We start from the raw sequence: 15696 nt of genomic DNA on the forward strand, positions 1-15696 counted from the left end.
AATGCCAGAACTGTGAAACTTTGTTATATTTATACCAAAAAGAAATATAAATATTTGAACTAGCATTTAATGGGGCTTTTTTTTGGTGCATTCCATCATATCGTACACAACCTCAATTGTTACCTTGGATGAATCGCCGGGTTGTATTTACTTTGGGGTCTGCGTGAGTGATATCCGCATCGATACTGTTTGCCATATTAGTGAGCTAAGACCTGAGCCTCTCCAGCTGAACTATTGCGGCTGTGTACACAATTTAGATGAAAATCCTGTTTATATTGCAAAAGAGGTGTATTTTGTAAGCCCCATCCTGCTGTAGGCCTATATTTAATTGTGAAATATTTCCTGCTGCCCTGTTGCGGTCGGGTCGGTATGTCCTGATGGTCTAATATATCCCAGAATGCACCTTCAGCTGAGGGTTTATATCAGAGCAAAATGTGTGTGGAGACTTATTTAATGAGGTTAATAAATGCTTATTAATACTTTTCACATCAGTACTGCACCAAACTTTAGATATAAGGAGGCTGCTGTCCCATTCATGATGATTATAGTCACTATTTTTAAGCTTTTTACTGTTATGCAATGTGTGACGCACCTTTTTTAATGAGATGTAAATTTCTAAAGAAGAAATCCTTTAAAGGTTTTAAACTGTGCAGCTCAGGAAAAATAACATATTAGGTATCATTTGCTGCTTTTGGATGAAGCTGTTTGTCAATTGATGCAACATCGTGCTGCTGCCAGTGTTAGTGAATGATCCATTTGGGTCAACCATAATTTGAATAAAGTCTAATTATATTTGGTCTATTTTAGTCCAGTTGTCCTTGGATCGTTTTCAGATTGGGTTTCTTTAATAAAAAAAATATGTATTCATGGTTTCTGGTTTTTGGGGAAGAGTTTGAATTAAAGGGTTTATAGATAGAAGTTCTAAAAACTGTAAAGTCCTTTATGGAAAATGTGTGATTTGGGGATTTATGCAGTAAATAGAATCAAGTTAACCTCAAAATGTTAACACGCACTCATTTAACATCTTCTGAGTGGATAATCTAATGTATTTATCATCTTTGTATAAATGTAGACGCTTTTCATATTCCAAATAAATACTTGTTTAGATTGAGTATTAAATAAATCTGCAGTGAGTAAAAACTTATGTCCAAGTTTTTTTTGCTGCTTTCCAAAAGCATTTTTCAACACCACCAGCTAGTAAAAGTTATGATTTTGCTTTTTAATTCACCAAGAAGACATTTCTACATGAACTTTTTGACCATTTAACCTTCTGGAAAATCACCTGCAGATGTTTTTAGAAAAGCTGAAACCTGTAACTTTATTGTCAGTGACCTAATATTTATTAGAAAGTGTTATTTCTTATTATTTGCACTTTAAATCTGGAGTTGTAAATATGAAAAAGGGTCGAAATTGTCTTTTTAACCAACCTGGCAACCCAAAAAATTATGACAGCATTAATAATTCCCATAAATTACAACTTTTAAAAGCTATTACATGCATTAAAATAGCTGAATAAGTTGTTTACTAATAAAAATATGAATTCAGAAAAACCTTATAGTTTATTGCTGATCTATAAAACAAGTTACAGTTCATAAACTTGATGATAATTTGCTCCATTTTTCAACACCACCAGCTAGTAAAAGTTACTTCTGTTGACATATATGCTGTGTTAAAGTTTTGATTTTGCTTTTTAATTCACCAGGAAGACATTTAGTGATCTAATATTTATTTATAGTTACATATTTATAGTTATTTCTTATTATTTGCACTTTAAAACTGGAGTTGTAAATATGAAAAAGGCTCAAAATTGTCTTTTTAACCAACCTGGCAACCCAATTACAACTTTAAAAGCTATTACATGCATTAAAATAGCTGAATAAGTTGTTTACTAATAAAAATATAAATTAAAAAAAACCTTATATTGATGATTTAAGTTGTTCCTGATCTTAGTTAGAGTTCATAAACTTGATGATAATTAGCTCTATGTCACTGAACTGCTTCTTAAGACCTCCACTGTGTGTTTCTGATACTGATTGGCGGGATAATTCAGAGAGCTTCCATGAAATGTTGACCATATGACACCGCTGCTGTGACTTCTCTACTGTAACCCAAGTCTGGACTTAGAGATCTTTGAAAAGAGGCAATTTCAGATTATCGCGGCCTGATCTGTGCCGGATGAGTCGCCCCTCGTCGCTGTCAGCTGTGCGCCCCCGAAGTCGACCAGGACACACACACATGCTTTAGGAATGCACAGATGCTTTGGCGTTGTCGCTAATCTCCCTCCGAGTGGCTCGCGGCGTCTTGATGGCATCCATATGCAACTTTAATTTCAGCACTTCAAAACTGCAGAGGGATAAAGATAGCTTTTGAAGATTGCTTTTCATGTTCGCTGCGTTCGTCTTGAGCGTCTAAGTGTAGCGTGGAGAGAAGATCTGGACGGTTTTCTCTTTTGTGGCACAGTTTGGCTTCTTAAATGAAGAGATTGGAGGGAAAGGGAGGAGGGGGGGGGGGGGGGAGGAAGGGGTAGTAGTCACTCAAGCTTCGAGACAACTTGAAACGTCTGAAAACGGCGGCTTTAAAAGGCAATTTTCTGCTATTGTTTCCCACTAACGAGATAAACACTTTCTGTCAATCAGAGCTTCCTCCAAAAGGTGTCAAATTTCAACATCGTGCTAAATTACATGAGCTTACAGTCAGCGGTTGATGGAAATAGTAATTTTGTGGAGAGAACTTCATTGAGATGCCAGCTGTTTTGGACATTTTTATACTAGTGTGCATATTCTGTACCCTGCAATAAAGTGTCCAGCTTTTCCATAACTGCAGTTTTCCCCTCGCACATAAATATGCTTCTAACAAACAACCATAACGTCCATGTTATATGATCCCCATTGTTAACAGTTCCCTTTTAACTTGCATCCAAATCAACTGGCGCTGTGCTCATAGAAGGCCAGTGCTAAAAGGATATGGAGCTTTCATATGGCACCTAAGTGCTGTATCGCATAACCAGTGTGCCTTTTTATGGATTAACAGTTTATTCCTTTTGCTGGAGCCACACCAAAGCGCCCCGGCCCTCTGTAAAATATACTGCTTTTGGTGAATTATGAGTGTGGCCTTCATCCAAGTGCCTGTGGCCTTCCTGTTTATTTGTACGGCGGCGCAGGTCGGCAGCGAGGTGGGGTCCGACGGATCCAGCTGAGCATGTGTAAACACTCATCCTGGGAGCCGCGGTGAAAGTGGCTATTTTCCTCCAGCGAGGGGATTTTTTTACTGCCCATTGTTTTTAACACAGAATCGACCTCTTAAAAACATTGGACACTCTCTCATGGCTCTCCTGTGGCCCAAAGAGTGCTTTGTATATGCCTATTGACAAAATATTTCTGTGTTATGGCATGTGTATACTGCGACTCGTATAAACTGGAAAAGAAACACGAGTGTGCTGGCCGGAACATCTCGCACATTTCACGCAAGTGTTCCCTGGAACGCTCTCCGGATACCGGCTTGAAACACACTGGCGACCTGTTTTCTTTAACTGGAAACCTCAGAAATGCAGAGAGCTTAAATCTAGAAAAAACAAACTTACTGAACTCCTGCTGCTAGTTTGCTGAAGGACAACACTCAGAGAAAAAGGTCAGGGTTTGGTGCTCTTAACAGTTATTAACCTTTTATTGGGCAAATAATTATATTTGGTAACTTCTGTAAATATCTCAAAATATCCTTCCTTCCTTCTCTTCTCCCTTCCTTCTTTCCTTCCTCCGTCCGTCCTTCCTTCCTTCCTTTCCTTCCTCCCTACCTTCTTTCTTCCCTTCCTCTTTTCCTTTCTCCCTCCCTCGTTCCTTATTTCCTCTGTCCTTCCTTCCTTTCCTTCCTTCTCTCCTCCCTTCCTTCTTTCCTTCCTCCGTCCGTCCTTCCTTCCTTCCATCTGTCCTTCCCTCCCTCCTTCTCTCCTGCCTTCCTTCTTTCCTTCCTTCCTTCCATCTGTCCTTCCTCCCTCCCTCCTTCTCTCCTCCCTTCCTTCTTTCCTTCCTCCATCCGTCCTTCCTTCCTTCCCTTCCTTCCATCTGTCCTTCCTCCCTCCCTCCTTCTCTCCTCCCTTCCTTCTTTCCTTCCTTCCTTCCATCTGTCCTTCCTCCCTCCCTCCTTCTCTCCTCCCTTCCTTCTTTCCTTCCTCCATCCGTCCTTCCTTCCTTCCCTTCCTTCCATCTGTCCTTCCTCCCTCCCTCCTTCTCTCCTCCCTTCCTTCTTTCCTTCCTTCCTTCCATCTGTCCTTCCTCCCTCCCTCCTTCTCTCCTCCCTTCCTTCTTTCCTTCCTCCATCCCCCTTTCTTCTTCCTTCCTTCCTTCTTTCTTCCCTTCCTCCGTCCTTCCTTCCTTTCCTTCCTTCCTTCCGTCCTTCCTTCCTTTCCTTCCTTCCTTCCTTCCTTCCTTCCTTCCTTCCTTCCTTCCTTCCTTCCTTCCTTCCTTCCTTCCTTCCTCCCTTCCTCCCTTCTGTTCAATGAGTGTCCTATAAAGGGTTAAAGCTTGCAGGAGACTTTCTGGCTGACCTGGATGAGACAGTATGATAAGATATTTAAATATGACGACAGAAAGCTGGAGTAAAATCTGCATCTTGGAGTCATTTCTGACCGCAGTTTGCTTCTAAATATATTTCCTTGCAACAAAGCAGCTGCTCTAAAATCTACAGGAAAACAAAAACTTCACTTATTTTTAGCAAAATCAAACTATGACTCAGTTACAACACAGAATCTCTTTAGCTGTGTGCCCAAAATAAACCACACATTTGACTCATATTCAGCTCTGACTGTGTTAATTTAGACCAGAATCACCAACTTCTCATCTGATTACACAATATATTACTAAACGGGTGGAAAGGGAAGAAGTGTGCAAGTGTGGAAGGATGGAAGGGAAGGAGGAAGGAAAGGAGGAAGGAAGGATGGAAGGATAGGAAAGAAAGGAAGGAAGGAAGGAAGGAAAGAACTAAGCTGGAAGGATGACAGGGAGGAAGAAGGAAGGAAAGGAGGAAGGAAGGATGAAAGGGAAGAAGAAAAAAGGAAAGAAGGGAGAAAAGAAAGGAAGGAAGGAAGGAAAGAAAGAAGGAAGGAAGAAGGAAGGAAAGGAGGAAGGATGGAAGGAAGGAAGGAAGGAAGGAAGGAAGGAAGGAAGGGAGAAAAGAAAGGAAGGAAGGAAGGAAAGAAAGAAGGAAGGAAGAAGGAAGGAAAGGAGGAAGGATGGAAGGAAGGAAAGCTGGAAGGATGGAAGGAAGGAAGGAAGGAAGGGAGGAAGGAAGGAAAGGAAGGACAGAGGAAAGAAGGAAGGAAGGAAGGAAGGCAGGAAGGAAAGAAGGAAGGAAGGAAGGAAGGAAGGAAAGCTGGAAGGATGGAAGGAAGGAAGGAAAGCTGGAAGGACAGGAAAGAAGGAAGGAAGGACGGTAGCAGGGAGGAAGGAAGGAGGAATGGAAGGAAAGGGAGGAAGGAAGCCTAGACGGATGGAAGGAAGGAAAGCTGGAAGGATGAAAGGGAGGAAGAAGGAAGGAAAGGAGGAAGGAAGGATGGAAGGGAAGAAGAAAGATGGAAAGGAAGGAAGGAAGGAAAGAAATAAAGCTGGAAGGATGACAGGGAGGAAGAAGGAAGGAAAGGAGGAAGGAAGGATGAAAGGGAGGAAGAAAAAAGGAAGGAAGGGAGAAAAGAAAGGAAGGAAGGAAGGAAGGAAAGAAAGAAGGAAGGAACAAGGAAGGAAAGGAGGAAGGATGGAAGGAAGGAAGGAAGGAAGGAAGGAAGGAAGGGAGAAAAGAAAGGAAGGAAGGAAGGAAAGAAAGAAGGAAGGAAGAAGGAAGGAAAGGAGGAAGGAAAGCTGGAAGGATGGAAGGAAGGAAGGAAGGAAGGAAGGGAGGAAGGAAAGGAAGGAAGGACAGAGGAAAGAAGGAAGGAAGGAAGGAGGAATGGAAAGAAAGGAAGGAAGGACAGAAAGCTGGAAGGATGGAAGGAAGGAAGGATTTGACTCATATTCAGCTCTGTGTTAATTTAGACCAGAATCACCAACTTCTCATCTGATTACACAATATATTACTAAAAGGGTGGAAAGGGAAGAAGTGTGCAAGTGTGGAAGGATGGAAGGGAAGGAGGAAGGAAAGGAGGAAGGAAGGATGGAAGGATAGGAAAGAAAGGAAGGAAGGAAGGAAGGAAAGAACTAAGCTGGAAGGATGACAGGGAGGAAGAAGGAAGGAAAGGAGGAAGGAAGGATGAAAGGGAAGAAGAAAAAAGGAAAGAAGGGAGAAAAGAAAGGAAGGAAGAAGGAAGGAAAGGAGGAAGGATGGAAGGAAGGAAAGGAGGAAGGATGGAAGGAAAGAAAGCTGGAAGGAAGGAAGGAAGGAAGGAAGGAAGGAAGGACAGAGGAAAGAAGGAAGGAAGGAAGGAGGAATGGAAAGAAAGGAAGGAAGGACAGAAAGCTGGAAGGATGGAAGTAAGGAAGGAAAGCTGGAAGGATGAAAGGGAGGAAGAAAGAAAGGAGGAAAGGAGGAAAGAAGGAAAGAAAGCTGGAAGGATGGAAGGAAGGAAGGAAGGATTTGACTCATATTCAGCTCTGACTGTGTTAATTTAGACCAGAATCACCAACTTCTCATCTGATTACACAATATATTACTAAAAGGGTGGAAAGGGAAGAAGTGTGCAAGTGTGGAAGGATGGAAGGGAAGGAGGAAGGAAAGGAGGAAGGAAGGATGGAAGGATAGGAAAGAAAGGAAGGAAGGAAGGAAGGAAAGAACTAAGCTGGAAGGATGACAGGGAGGAAGAAGGAAGGAAAGGAGGAAGGAAGGATGAAAGGGAAGAAGAAAAAAGGAAGGAAGGGAGAAAAGAAAGGAAGGAAGGAAAGAAAGAAGGAGGGAAGAAGGAAGGAAAGGAGGAAGGATGGAAGGAAGGAAAGCTGGAAGGGTGGAAGGAAGGAAGGAAGGAAGGAAGGAAGGAAGGAAGGAAGGAAGGAAGGAAGGGAGGGAGGAAGGAAAGGAAGTAAGGACAGAGGAAAGAAGGAAGGAAGGAAGGAAGGAGGAATGGAAAGAAAGGAAGGAAGGACAGAAAGCTGGAAGGATGGAAGGAAGGAAGGAAGGATGGAAGGAAGGAAGGAAGGAAAGCTGGAAGGATGAAAGGGAGGAAGAAGGAAGGAAAGGAGGAAGGAAGGATGGAAGGAAGGAAGGAAGGATGAAAGGAAGGAAAGAAAGCTGGAAGGATGGAAGGAAGGAAGGAAGGAAAGCTGGAAGGATGGAAGGAAGGAAGGAAAGCTGGAAGGACAGGAAAGAAGGAAGGAAGGACGGTAGCAGGGAGGAAGGAAGGAGGAATGGAAGGAAAGGGAGGAAGGAAGCCTAGACGGATGGAAGGAAGGAAAGCTGGAAGGATGAAAGGGAGGAAGAAGGAAGAAAAGGAGGAAGGAAGGATGGAAGGGAGGAAGAAAGAAGGAAGGAAGGAAGGGAGGAAGGAAAGGAAAGGAAGGACGGACAGAGGAAAGAAGGAAGGAAAGACGGTAGCAGGGAGGAAGGAAGGAGGAATGGGAAGGAAGGAAGGAAGGATGGAAGGGAGGAAGAAAGAAGGAAGGAAGGGAGGAAGGAAAGGAAAGGAAGGACGGACAGAGGAAAGAAGGAAGGAAAGACGGTAGCAGGGAGGAAGGAAGGAGGAATGGGAAGGAAGGAAGGAAGGATGGAAGGGAGGAAGAAAGAAGGAAGGAAGGGAGGAAGGAAAGGAAAGGAAGGACGGACAGAGGAAAGAAGGAAGGAAAGACGGTAGCAGGGAGGAAGGAAGGAGGAATGGGAAGGAAGGAAGGAAGGATGGAAGGGAGGAAGAAAGAAGGAAGGAAGGGAGGAAGGAAAGGAAAGGAAGGACGGACAGAGGAAAGAAGGAAGGAAAGACGGTAGCAGGGAGGAAGGAAGGAGGAATGGGAAGGAAGGAAGGAAGGATGGAAGGGAGGAAGAAAGAAGGAAGGAAGGGAGGAAGGAAAGGAAAGGAAGGACGGACAGAGGAAAGAAGGAAAGAAAGACGGTAGCAGGGAGGAAGGAAGGAGGAATGGGAAGGAAGGAAGGAAGGGTCATTTTCAGATTAAAAAGCTATAAAAGAAACTGAGTGTAGACTAGCTGGTGAACATAGTGGAGCATTTAGCAGCTTAAAGAGGAAGGAAGAAAGGAAAGATGGAAGGATGGAAGGAAAGGGGAGTTGGTAGAGAGTGAAAACAGACCTAAAACAGAGTGAATATTGGACTTGGATTCAGCAGGTGGAGTATTCAGTTTCATATTTAACCCTTATTCCTTCCTTCCTTCCTTCTTTCCTTCCTTCCTTCTTTCCTTTCCTTCCTCTCTGCCTTCTTTCTTTCCTTTCTTCCTTTCCTTCCTTCCATCTGTATTTCCTCCCTCCCTCCTTCTCTCCTCCCTTCCTTCTTCCCTCCCTCCTTCTCTCTTTCTTTCCTCCCCCCTACCTTCCTTCCTTCCTTCTTTCCTCCGTCCTTCCTCGTTCCTTATTTCCTCCGTCCTTCCTCGTTCCTTATTTCCTCCGTCCTTCCTCGTTCCTTCCTTCCATCTGTCCTCCCTCCCTCCCTCCTTCTCTCCTCCCTTCCTTCTTTCCTTCCTTCCACCTGTCTTTCTTTCCTTTCTTCCTTTCCTTCTTTCCATCTGTCCTTCCTCCCTCCTTCCTTCTCTCCTCCCTTCCTTCTTTCCTTCCTCCATCCTTCCTTTCTTCTTCCTTCCTTCCTTCTTTCTTCCCTTCCTCCCTCCCTCCTTCTCTCTTTCTTTCCTCCCCCCGACCTTCCTTCCTTCCTTCTTTCCTCCGTCCTTCCTTCGTTTCCTTCCTCCCTCCTTCCTTCCCTTCCTTCCTTCCATCCTTCTTTCCTTCCTACCTTCCTTCCTTTCCTTCTTCCCTGCCTTCTTTCTTCCCTTCCTCTTTTCCTTTCTCCCTCCCTCGTTCCTTTTTTCCTCCGTCCTTCCTTCCTTCCTTTCCTTCCTTCCATCTGTTCTTCTTCCCTCCCTCCTTCTCTCCTCCCTTTCTTCTTCCTTCCTTCCTTCTTTCTTCCCTTCCTCCCTCCCTCCTTCTCTCTTTCTTTCCATCCCCCTTACTTCTTCCTTCCTTCCTTCCTTCCCTTCCTTCCTTCCTTCCTTCCTTCCTTCCTTCCTTCCCTTCCTTCCCCCCTACCTTCCTTCCTTCCTTCCTTCCTTCCTTCCTTCCTTCCTTCCATCCTTCCTTTCCTTCCTCCCTTCCTTCCAATGAGTGTCCTATAAAGGGTTACGGATAAATAAATGAGGCATGACTTTAACAAAAAAAAAAAAAAAAAAAGCTGCCACTGTATACAGTTGGACAGTTGGGGGACAAACACACTCTGTAATAGTCTTCATGTCAGTTTAACCCTTGAGCGTAATCATGGGGACATATTTTAGGGTGAGGTGCAACCGCCGCCGTTGCTGTTGTTGTTGTTTTCGTCAACATGATCGGGGGGGTGGGGGGGGGTCATCCAAAGGCAAAAACGTCAGCCGAAACTCAAACCTCTTCAGCCTCAACCGGGGCGGAGGGGCGGAGAGGAGGAGAGGCGGAGGGGCGGAGAGGCGGCCGGCTGACTTCATCTGCCACATGACACAATGGAGACGATAACGGCGGTTACAAGGACAGAGCGTTGGGGACAGATCTGCAGGGCGTCGGTTGGTTGGTTGGTCGGAGAGGAGAGGAGGAGAGGAGGAGAGGAAAGGATGGGCGGCTGTTTGAGTGTTGCCACTATGTGAAAGCTTCTCGGGGCTGCTCGTGCACTTTGACACCGGTAGCAGAGTCCTGGAGGCCGCGACCGTCAGGGAGAAGTGTGTGTGTTAGTTACTGCTGAAGGGGTCTGGGAGCAGGATCAAAACCAGGGTCGAGGGGTTAGCTACATGTCCTAAAAGCAAACTGTAACCTACTTTTACCCCCCTCCACCCCCACCCACCCCCACCCTCCCGAGCCAGTCACACACACACAAGTCCACTCTTCTCTCTCTTTTTTTTTTATACAAAGTCAAAAGGCCACAAGATAGACGAGGTAGTTCTCCCAAACTTTGAGGCATCTACTGTACCAAAAAAAAAAGCGCCTCTGAGTTCCCAGAGTGCCGTTGTGTTTTTTCAGTGTGGGTGGCTCCGGCTGGCGGGAGTCGGATCCTTCGGGCCCTTGCAATGTTTGTGTCGTCTGCACAAGTAGACGTTTTACATACCAACACGATGAGATGGTGTTACGCTACAGAGAGGCGAGTTTTTTTTTTAAAGGTTGATGCAGGCTGTCTTACTTTCAAGAGGGAGTATGAAGAGAGTATGAGAAGTAACACCTACTGTACTGTACTCTAAATAAAAACCAGAAAAAACTAAGACACTTTCTAAAGGAGTACTGTAATACTCTCACACTGCAAAATTGAGACATTGAGACAATATAGACAGATTTGAGGCAGAGATAACCTCACTTTTACTCACCAGTATAGCTTTAACACAAGAAACAGCTGAATCCTACATTTCCCATAATGCACCTGAGCAGCATATATTCCTTCCTACATGTTCCTACATATCTTTTACACCCAGCATGCAAGCTTCCTTTATTAATGTGTAATCTATAAACTGAAGCTCCTCCAGATTAAGCATGCATCCTAATCTGCAATTTAAAATACATTTAGTAAGAAATAAAATAAAAAAAAAACAAATTATAGTACATTAATATAGTAATCATATTAATTGAAATTATATGCAAATGCAATTTATTTCCAATAATATCTGCTTCTGACATTTGAACCTGTGATTAAAGTTTTTTATAGTTGTCTTTGTTCTCTCCAAACACTTTTTAGACTCTGCCTTTAACTTATTACTTGCTTAATATATTATATTTTCATACTTATATTTTACTTACAGTTGAAACCCTGTCTCTTAGATATGATATGTACTAAACTGAGAGAGAGAATACTTTTTAAAAAGGAAGCAAAGTGTCACCACAATTATGTTTTCTGTCAACGTAAAGAGGAAAATGTTGCTAATTAATGTGTCTGGTGAGTTAAATATCCACTACTGGTGACTTTATTATAGTTGTGTTTAGACATCGGCTGCACTTGAAGTTAGGAAAGGATTATGATCTTTGTTTAATACAGAATAAAGTTTGCAGTCATTTCAAGTATGAATGTCCTGCATCTTTGTCTCCCCAACATCGACCCTCCTATTTCAGTATGATGTATAAAACTCGAAAGCATGTGAACTTAATATCAAATCTCAATTTCAAGGAGACATAATTTAATGTTGTCATGTTTAATATTATTGCAATTTTACTGCAGCTTCTGACTCTTCTTTGTATTTTTCTTTATATTTCATATTCTTATTATCTTGTGTAGAAGTTTCTGCCCTTTTACCACACTACTAAAAAGGCTTTCTTGAGGAGTTTCTCTTTCTTGGGAGTGTTGTATGCACAGACTGTATAAAAGAAATGGACGTAACATCCGTGACGTCACCCATTGGTTTGTGGACTGCTGCTCGGAAGCCAATAGTTTCTAATCTAGGCAGCGCCATCTTGAAAATTTCAGGTGCATGCTGGGAAAAATAAAAACACGGATTCTACTTATATGGGCATGAGGCGGGGCCATGGGCGGAGCGGGGAGGTTGCTATGGTTGCGAGGGCTAGATCTCGAGGACATTGAGCAATCAACCTGTCAATCAGGACGTAGCCACGCCCTAATGCATACCCTGCTTTATCGTCACATATAAAATCAGGGAGGCCAAAATGTCCCAAATGAAGGTTGTGTGTGTTTATCAAATGGAGGGGAAACTTTCTGTATTTGTGTGGTCAAGGCTATAATATCAAATAAAAGGAACATAACACAAGATGCTTTCCTTAACTTTGACTTTGAAGTGTCTTAGTGGCCCGACAAAATGTGGGATACTAGACATAAACCCTGCCCCTCTACTTTTCATGCCATCACACTTCCTGACTGGAACAGCAACTTCACTTCCTCAAGTTAATGATATAAAAGCTCTTTGTAGGTCGTTTCTGTCGTTTCCGTTCTTCGTGCCTTCGTGTGGCTGCTGCTGCTGCTCCCCCCTCTTCCCCCCCCCGGAGCATCCCGACCCTCCCCGCGCTAACCTCAACGCAAAACGGTATGGAGTCGAGACAACCTCACCAACACGAACACACACGCGGAGAGACACGGCTGGCCTGTAGCACCGAGTACAAGATCTGCTCGGCTCAGGATCACCCTGCTCCTCTCTCTCTCTCTCTCTCTGTCTCAACGTCTCGCTCCGAGTTTGAAGTCTGACTCTGAGGCGTTGGAGATCATAAAGGGTTTGAAGTTGAGAGCCACGGCACCGACAAGTACACCCGCTTCTCCTTTCACCTCCGAGCGTTTCTAAGCCCTCCCCGAAACAAAGCAACAGAACCGTCAAGTATCTTCCAGATCAGGCAAAGAGGCGGAAAAACACAGAACGTCTCCAGGAGGCTTTCTCCTTCTCCTTCTTCTTCTTCTTCTTTTTTTTTTCTTTTTTTTGGCGGTTGGTGAGGATCAGTGGAGCGTCAGTGATCAAATTAAGGATGATGCTGTTAAAAATCTCCCTCAGACCTGATCATATTCTTTTTCTTCCTGAGCCTCGGAGCTCTTTAATACAAGTGAAAACATGTCAGTACAGATAAAAAGAAATTAAAAACAGCTCATATCTCTCCTCTCTGTAGTTTCTTGAGGAGCTGTTTGGAGCGAATGGTCAGTCCACGAGGTGAAGGTGACCTTACATTGTAGTTTTTAATTTAAATAATCTTGTCTTCATTTTTCCTTTAGTGTTGAAGCTTAAGATCTTATTCCTTAACCTTCCTCCATCCTTCCTTCCTTCCATCTGTTCTTCCTCCCTCCCTCCTTCTCTCCTCCCTTCCTTCTTTCCTTCCTCCATCCCCCTTTCTTCTTCCTTCCTTCCTTCTTTCTTCCCTTCCTCCCTCCCTCCCTCCTTCTCTCTTTCTTTCCTCCCCCCGACCTTCCTTCCTTCCTTCCTTCCTTTCCTTCCTCCCTCCTTCCTTCCATCTTTCTTCCCTTCCTCTTTTCCTTTCTCCCTCCCTCGTTCCTTATTTCCTCCGTCCTTCCTTCCTTCCTTTCCTTCCTTCCATCGGTCCCTCCTTCTCTCCTCCCTTCCTTCTTTCCTTCCTCCATCCTTCCTTCCATCTGTTCTTCCTTCCTTCCCTCCTTCTCTCCTCCCTTCCTTCTTTCCTTCCTCCATCCCCCTTTCTTCTTCCTTTCCAGGAAGTAAAAATCTGATTCAACAATACTCTTTCTTTCCTAAAATATAGCTGAGATTCACTTTCTTATTTTTCATATTTCCTACTTTTACTTTTACTGTTTTTTTATTCTATTGGAGTAAAATAAAGTATTTCTACTTCAGTATGAGACTTAATACTATTTCTAATGTTCATCCACTACTAGATCCTTCCACACTGGATCTTATTTACTAAATTAAATATCACTTTAATCATTTTCTTTTTCTTTAGAAATCCTCCTTTTCGGTTAAACTCACCTCAAAATTAGCTTGATAAAGGTTTATTAACACCTACTCTAGAAACATATGTTAATGCAAACTTCATTTTTATAGCTGCTGCATCATTTTATATGGAAATAACACCACCACTGTTGTATGTTGCATTACTTTCTACATTATTTATGCAGTTTAATTTGACATATTTGTCATATCTGTAAAGAATTCAGCCTTGATTTCATTGAATTGGTTAAGTATTAGTATGAGTAATTTGACTTGAAAAAGCTCCAGTGATGCTGCAGAGATGAGAGTGAGATAATAAGGTCTAATTAGATTAAATTAACAGGCAAATAAGGATTAAAAGGTGCTTTAGAGCAACACAAGTTAACTTCAAACTTTAAGCAGCAGCAGCAATCGTCCTCTAGTATTCATATGAGAGGACACAGAAGGTTGAAATGAATCTGATCAGGCCTCGTGGAGAGTCATTTGTTGAATATTACATCAGGATCCACATGATTTTATTATGATTTGTAAATAAAGTGACTTCAGCTCAGTCTAAAAAACGGCCTTATTTGCGTAGATTTGCATCCTGTCAAGCCTCACGCAGCTGCACGACGAGGATTTTTGTATTTTATAGATCCAACAAGACATACCACAAAAGAAAAAAAAACAAAAAACAAGCCCATAGTTTTAAAGTTGGGGGATTGTTTTATTCATGTAGCTTCGAGACGCAGACAGAGGAGTCTGCTGGAAGCTCTCTGGCATGGCGGGAAGTCAAGCGAGGAGAGATAAGGGCTGTATAGAGCAGCGGGAGGACTTCAGTCAAGGGAGAAACAGTTGAACAGTAACCACAGGACGCACCGCCGGAGACAAATATTTCATCAGAAAAGTTCCCAGACACAAGCTGGAGGAGACTCGGATGCTCAGTGTGCTTGTGAACGCACCCCGCCCTCAGTTTGTCTTTGCTTCGCCTTGACACTGCGAGCTGGTAAATATGTGTTTTCCTCCGCGGTGATTGGAGATGGGTTTCACCGCCCGGAATAAATCATTGTTCAGTGCGTTTTGAAAAAGCAAATACGTATCTGTTGCTCGGCTTATTGACAATGTAGAAAAGACCGGAGAATAAATAAAAGAGGGGAAAAAGGGAGGAAATGAAGGCGGCTGCCCAATCATGACGCCTGCTTAAGACCTCATTGCTTCTGAGTGCTACTTTACTGTTGCCGTATTTTGACTGAAATCTTAATGCAATGAGGATTAAAGGGATTACAACATAATCTTGAATAATCCAAAGTGCCACGGACGGAGGAGCGCTTGTAATAACGGTGTAAAACCCGTCCGGAGGTCTGACAACATTGTCAGTCACGGCGAGGATTAAATATTTGCGGGAAAAACTTTCGACTAATGCCCGCAAACCATCGCGGGGGGAAAAAAAGCACGGGGGCCAGAAGGCAATTTAGTAATTTAAGAGACATATAGCACCTCGGTAAGTGCTGGCCAGCTCGCTGCCAGGACAAAGCCCAGGCAGACGTGGGGGAGATGGGCTTTTTAAGCAGATTTACTCCTCCAATTTTTGTTTTTGATCAATGCTCGGGCAGGTTCATTACACATGTAAAGCACGGGGGGGGAGGGAGGAGGTTTGAGGGATGAAAATGTTCTCACAACCAAGAATCAATTCTTATTAGGTTTACCGAAATGCCATCAACATGTCCATTAGCCTTCCCCATTAATTTATATTTTTTTTAAAACTCAAGAGCAGAGCTTCCTTGTATATTTTAAGGATTATGTAAAGCATCATCAGAAATTATCTTTTGAGCTAAATAACCCATATTCATCGATGTGAACCTGCCTTTAATTACAACCCTTCACTCAATAACAAGAAAGCTAAAATCTGTTTGGGAGGCACATTAGTGGGATTTGATGCAGACCTTGCCTGGATGCTCACTGAAATTCATGCGGCTTGATTGAAGTCGTATTGACGCTTAACTCCTCTCCAACAAACCCAAACCCTTAATTTAACTGAATGAATATAAATTGAGTGCAAGAAAAAGCCTTTTTAGAAAACAGACTTTACATTACGTGTGCAGGAATTTGTCTCAGTGAAGAAGAAGAAGAAGAAGCTGACAACTGAAATAGTGACAGGACAAAGGGACCGGACAGCCTGTACATGTTTCAAATGGCATATATATGATAAATCTGCTATATATTGAATATTCAATCACTGTGTGCATTCAGGCAGCG

The 15696-nt window shown here is 43.1% G+C and overlaps 1 long non-coding RNA gene across 1 annotated transcript; it reads right to left on the reverse strand.

The window, feature by feature from the left end:
* Positions 1 to 3755: 3755 nt before the first annotated feature.
* On the reverse strand, positions 3756 to 12900 carry LOC128354460 (uncharacterized). The gene is made up of 2 exons (XR_008321045.1): positions 12806 to 12900; positions 3756 to 3856 (listed from the first exon to the last, which is right to left on the reverse strand). It is a non-coding gene; the product is annotated as an uncharacterized LOC128354460 (long non-coding RNA).
* Between the last annotated feature and the right edge of the window lie 2796 nt (positions 12901 to 15696).

This window comes from Scomber japonicus, chromosome 24 (assembly GCF_027409825.1).
Source record: "Scomber japonicus isolate fScoJap1 chromosome 24, fScoJap1.pri, whole genome shotgun sequence".
Classification (NCBI taxonomy): Eukaryota; Metazoa; Chordata; class Actinopteri; order Scombriformes; family Scombridae; genus Scomber; species Scomber japonicus.